General features: G+C 33.3%; 1 long non-coding RNA gene across 1 annotated transcript; it reads left to right on the top strand.

The window, feature by feature from the left end:
• Nucleotides 1-4678: 4678 nt before the first annotated feature.
• On the top strand, nt 4679-5734 carry LOC149139269 (uncharacterized). Its single transcript, XR_016264521.1, has 2 exons — nt 4679-5301; nt 5464-5734. It is a non-coding gene; the product is annotated as an uncharacterized LOC149139269 (long non-coding RNA).
• Nucleotides 5735-6270: the final 536 nt, after the last annotated feature.

The following is a 6270-nucleotide window of genomic DNA, read 5'->3' as shown; positions in this document are numbered from 1 at the left end:
CTAGATCTTTGACCTCTCTTCCAACAACTTCGAATATGTAGCAGCTTCCGACATCAGGCAGTTTCTGACCTCAAAAAAACTTGGAAGACTTCGATCTCCGAATCTAGAGCACAAAACAAAGAGAGAGAGAGGCAACAAAATTTCATTTTCTTCTTCTCCTTAGACTCCACCTAACTCTCACTTCTTTTGTCTTCTTGACTTCAAACTTCACACTTCCTCCGGCTTCAAGAGATATCAAACTTCTTGTGAGAGAGTGTACATCAAATGATTTCAACTTTCTTGTATTTATAGGCTCCGTGTGAGATCAAATTAGTGTCCATAGGCCAACTTGATCTCTTTTAGGCTGACTTGTTCGGGAGGATACATAAATTATATTTGACTCAATACTAAACCTTTTTATATGATTCAAAAGCCCAAGAAGGGTCTCTTTAAAAGTACAATGTATCTATTGACTCAAAATAAATCCTAGAAGTCCTCAATGGGGACTTTGACCTAAAACATGGTTACCCAAGCATGAAACCCATGCTTTAATAAGTCACAATAATAATAATAATAATTATTATTTTCTTTATTCCTTTGACAATTACATTACATGATGATTCAAATACATTAAACGAAGACCAAACCTACTTACATTTCCCAATAAGAAGAAGCCATGATTAATATTGCAACATGTTATTGAGTTATCTTAGTGAATATTAATGAAATGCTCACACAACTCCCCTCAAAGGTCAAAAACAAAGAGGTCATGTTCTTCTTTAGCCCAAACAAAACCCCAAGCTCTGATGGCTTCCTGATATAGTTCTTCTGATTCTTCTGGGGTTCTATTAAATCTAACCTCTATAGAATGGTGTGTTAATCCTTAAAAAAGAATTGCATCGAAAGAGGAGTAAACTCATCCTTTCTATATTTAATTATGAAAGGATCCAATCCTTCTTCTTTCTCTCGTTTCCATCCTATTTCCCTTTGTAATGTCTCCCACAAGGTGATTTCTAAAATTATTTCCAATCATCTCACGAGAATTCTTCCACAATTGATGTTTGAAAATAAAGGAAGTTTTTCCCCTCCAAGATAGATTTTAGACAATACAGTCTTTGTCCAAGAAGTGATTGATTCCTTTCAAAAACATGGAAACAAGGGCATAGTTATTAAATTGGATATGGAAAATGCCTTTTACTGAGTCAGTCACAATTTTATATTTAAAGTCATGAAGCATCTAGGATTTGATGAACATTTTTATATTGGATTATGTTATATATCAGTTCTCCCTATATTGCTCTGCTTATGAATGGAAGGCCTACTAAATTTTTCAAAGAATATAGAGGGCTTCAACAAGGTTACCCCCCTTTTTCCTTTCTATTATAATTATGGATGATAGTCTTAGCCACAGGTTGGATTATGATCAAGTGATAGAATGCCTTCCAGGAATCACATATGTGAGAGGAATAAGAAGTCCCAACCATTCACAATTTGTAGATGACATTCTCTTTCTAGGAGGTGCATCTGTAATCATTGCCAAAAGATTAAATCAAGTCCTAGACCACTTTATCCTAACATCTAGGGTGCAAATGAATTCAACAAAATCTCAAATATACTCTTGAAACATCCCAATAGTTAAACATCATTAAGTCGGAGAAATATTTTCCTTTCAACTTTGGATACATGGAAATAATTTAAATATTTGGGAACCCCTATCTACCTTAAAACTCACTCTTCATAGGCTTGGGCAAGAGTTCTTTCCAAGGTCAAATATTCTAGTCTTGAAGAGCACAATGGCTGAACTTGGTTGGTCGCATTGTGCTTATCAATGAAGTTCTATCTTTCCTTTAACTCTACCAATTATTTCCACTCCTAGCACCCCAAACTCTTCTACATAAACTAGTTAAAGAAATTTGGAAGTTCCCTTCGAAAGGGGGAAAAAAGAACAAAAAATTTCCACCTAATAAATTGGGCCATGGTTCATGCTCCCAAACTTCATGAGGGTCTTGAATTTATGATCCCATCCTCATGAATAGGGTGATAAGAGCAAAGTTGGCTTGGCATTTGATTATACAACCTGCAGATTTGTGGTCAAAGGTGTGTGCCAAATATTTTCACCCTCGAAGTGATCAAACCTTGAGACAACTACAACCCACCAGATATGGATTGATAATTTGGAATATAATCTCTATTGCAACTTCAATAATAAATAAAAATATCTATTGGATCTTAGGTAGTGGAGCTCAAATCAGTATATGGTCAACCTCAATCATGGGAAAACAACCTCTGGAGGAATCATGGTATCCTTTTCCTATCAAGGAAGCCCTTATTGCACAAGGGAGATCCTTCTTGGTAGACATCTCCTTGTGGGATGCAGGAGGCCATTTGATTGGTTGGGACTTCAGTGGGATCCCTAGTCACCTAAATCCTTGTGTGATTACTCTAACTGAATGCTTGGTTGGATGCACTCCTTGAAGCCAACAAGAAAATGATCGACTGACTTGGAAAAATCCTCAAACCCTGTTAAAGGAGGCTTTGAAGAGTTGTTATACATTGGTTGTTTTCCTCCAAAATCCTATCTCTTGAAAAATATATGGCATAATAACTCAAGATACACGAATGAATCAAATTGGAATATTTTTTATTTGACTAATTCCAATGAACATAACTGGAAATGAAGCTTTTTGTTGATTAATTTACAACACCATCGTAATCATTTAACCAATTTTGTGAAGTTTCAGTAAATATAGTTATTGAGCTCAGAGGTGCACTCTACAACCCATGCATAATTCCTTCCATGTTCAATCTTAAGTTGACAAATGTCTCTTTTAAATATGTAATATAGGCTTAGTCTAGTTAATAGACAAACTGACTTTTTGGTAGGAATTTGACAACAAGATTGCTATAAGGCACTCCATCTTTTGAAAAGTAAACAACTTATACATATGAAGTTTGAAAAATTGTATGGATTTTGGAAAAACGTTGACAAAAATAATGCTCATAAGAGAGTGATTTCTTGTATTTATTAGTTATACTATGCTCTCTCTATACATATATTTTAAATAAGAAAACAATGTTGACTAATATTTACAAGCCATTAAGTATCATAAAGCATCGATAATCTCATTCTAAGTGTGATAGCTCAATTAATTATTAATATTACAACCCAATATAAAAAGATTTACAAACATTTAGTTTTCAATTTTACATCCATAAATAAAATATTTAGATATCTATACTAAATAACTTAATTTTAGAAAGATAAGATAATTAAAAAAACATTTATATTTTTCTTATAAATATTTCAATATAAGACTAAATTGAACTTTTTGAATATTAATATTAATCCATATATTTTAATATGAATGTGATATATATATATATATATATATATATATATATATATATATATATATATATATATATATATATATATATATATAAGAGGAGATGTGTAACTCATTTAATTTTAAATATAAAATTGGAATGTCACATTTAAAAATATAAATAAAAAATAAAATATTCAATGTAGGTCATAAATAACATATTTCAATGCCTATGATAAGTACAAAATTTCAATATTAATTATATATAGAGAAAGAGAGCAGGTAATTAAATAAAAAATATTATGATTAATTTTTTTTAAACATTTCAAAGTGCCACCATTTTATATTTTGACTTTTTTCAAGTATATTATTCACTCAATTTTATCTCAAATCTAGCAAAGATGTGTAGAAGCTCTAAATTTAAGTTGTGTAGGCTACTCAATCCATATTCCTAGGGGACTTTTAAGACATTGTATCTCCATTTACGTACTCAGAATACAATTTAAACAATAAAAAATTAAGTTATATATATATATATATATATATATATATAGTTCTTACAAAGATTGAATCTCTTGATTGGCAAATTTATTTTCAAATTTTACACTTTAAAAAAAATTGCATATTAAAAAATTTGATTCCTAAAATTAATAAATTTATAATTAAAATAATTTTATATTAATTTATGAAAACTTAATCTTATTCAAAACTCTAAAAAAAATTTCATATCGAAAGATTTGATTTCTAAAATTGATATACCCTTATTAAAATAATTCTAGATTAATTTATAAAAACTTAATCTTATATATTGAGTATCATATTATTTTCTTTACCAAACGAAAATAAAAACATTATACATTAAATTATTTATTATCTACCTAATCATAATCGGAACGCCCACAAAGTCACGGTAGTTGAGGGCTATAGGAGCCACAGCCACACAATGGTTCACTTTGGGACCCTGTGGTTCCCATCTGCGGACCCTCATGCCAAATTACGTGTCCAGCTTCAACCGCCTTTGCGCAAGTGCCCCAACCTTGCTTGCTGTAGCAACTTTCTGTCTCACCAATAAACCAATGCCACCTCAAGATATCAGTAACAGACTCAGTGGGCTCTCTCTCTGTGATATCATTTTCTCAATCCTACCCTATCTTCTGTCATGTCATATCAATCTTAGGTTTAGGATCACGAGAAGTTTTATTACTAAAATTCTTGAATATATAAAGTTTATTTCAAGAATATCTTACAATCTACGAGAAATATTTTAGGTTAGGGATCAAGCCTTATGGCTGTGACCGCCGTCATACTCAATGATATCATTCGTTCAATGGCTTCAAAGTAGCCGAGAAACTTGGCTAGCGGATGGAGCTAGATTTTGCTGGATACCGCTGTGACCGCCTTTCTGCTCAACAATGTTTATTCGTTCAATCCCATGAAAAAATATGTAGCATTTCCATGGGATATCGCTGTGGCCGCCTTCTGACCAAACATTATTTATTGATATTAATTGGATATCGCTGTGGCCGCCTTCTGACTAAACATTATTTATTGATATTAATTCGATATGGCTGTGGCCGCCTCTTACGGTACAATATTTATTCTTTCAGAAGCCATGCTTAGTCGCTTAGTAAGGCGGTGCTTGTCATCTGTGTACGTACGTGTGGATAACTAGATGGCGTAGGCGAGGCATGCCACTTGGTGATCTATTGAAAGTGATCTACCGAAGCAAAATGATGAAGTTTTTTTCATATATATATATATCAACGATTAGATACTCTGTGTACATTGTTCTCCTGCTCTTCTTTGTCCCTCGTTCACTCATATCACCATATTCAACCATCACTGTTGGATTCCAGTTTCCTCGTCATCGGTGATCCTTATGAGCCCATGGACATTGGAGTGTGACTCTGTCATTTGGCGCAGCTCGAGGATCTTGCAGAAGAGGAAGAGGAATAGAGAGACCCCGTTGATTGTTAGAGAAAATTATTCCTAAGAGGTTTTAGTTTTAAGTACTTTATATATAATCTAAATTCAGGAGTGTTACTCGTGTTAGAGTTTTAATTTAGAAGGTGTCAGCATATATTTTTCAAATACTTTATATATAATCAAGATTTAGGAAGTATTAGTCGTGCTAGAATTCTAACCTCCCCATCTATAGCTCCTGCAGATTCGTTGATATGACTTTAATGACAGACACTCTGTCCAGTTGATGAGGGATTCTAGAGGTCACGCCACTTCAGTTTAACAAGGAGGCAGCTAGATACCAATGAGCCACGGACTATATGAGGATCAGCGACGATGGCGAGGGATCTGAACGCCAACAGAGGTTGTCGATATTGTGATATGAGATGGCCGGAGGCAAAGAAGAGGAAGAAAGAGGAACACTGGTACAGACCGAGTGAACAAGAAGACATGTTAAACGTTTGGTATGTGTGTTCCATCCAGGCTCTGCTGTAGAGTCCCTTGTGGGAGTTTATGCGGGTTGGGTTTTTAATGCATGTTTGTATAGCTTTTACGCACTCGAGCACTTTCCATTCCCCTCAGGCCAAACCAAGGGATTGTTGTTTATTCTCATGGTGGGTGGGTTAGTTGACAGTGAATGTCGTTTTGTATTCATAATAATCTCCATGTCTCTTGATCTTATCAAGGAATTAGAATAAGGAATTATGTTTTGTAAAGACGTCTTAAAATTTTAAAATTTTGCATGTTTTGTATGGGATATCTTAAAATTTAGGGCGGTGGCGGTGTTACTTTAAATTCAGAGATAATTATGAACTTTTAAATGATATCAGGCTTATTATATATTCTAACAAGGGATTGTTTGTCTTATAAGAAAAGAATTGTTCAGGTTCAAGGTGAATTAGTTGATAGTGAATGATCATGACATGGTTACGTATTCATAGTAATCTTCTCATAATCATTATGTTTTTCTCGATAAATATTTTGAAATTTAGGATGGATTTGT

This window comes from Pinus tabuliformis, chromosome X (assembly GCF_031772625.1).
Source record: "Pinus tabuliformis cultivar Carrire ecotype Pingquan chromosome X, CPIR1, whole genome shotgun sequence".
NCBI lineage: Eukaryota > Viridiplantae > Streptophyta > Pinopsida > Pinales > Pinaceae > Pinus > Pinus tabuliformis.
Note: the sequence above shows the minus strand (reverse complement) of the source record. Positions and strands in the feature narration are given on the sequence as shown.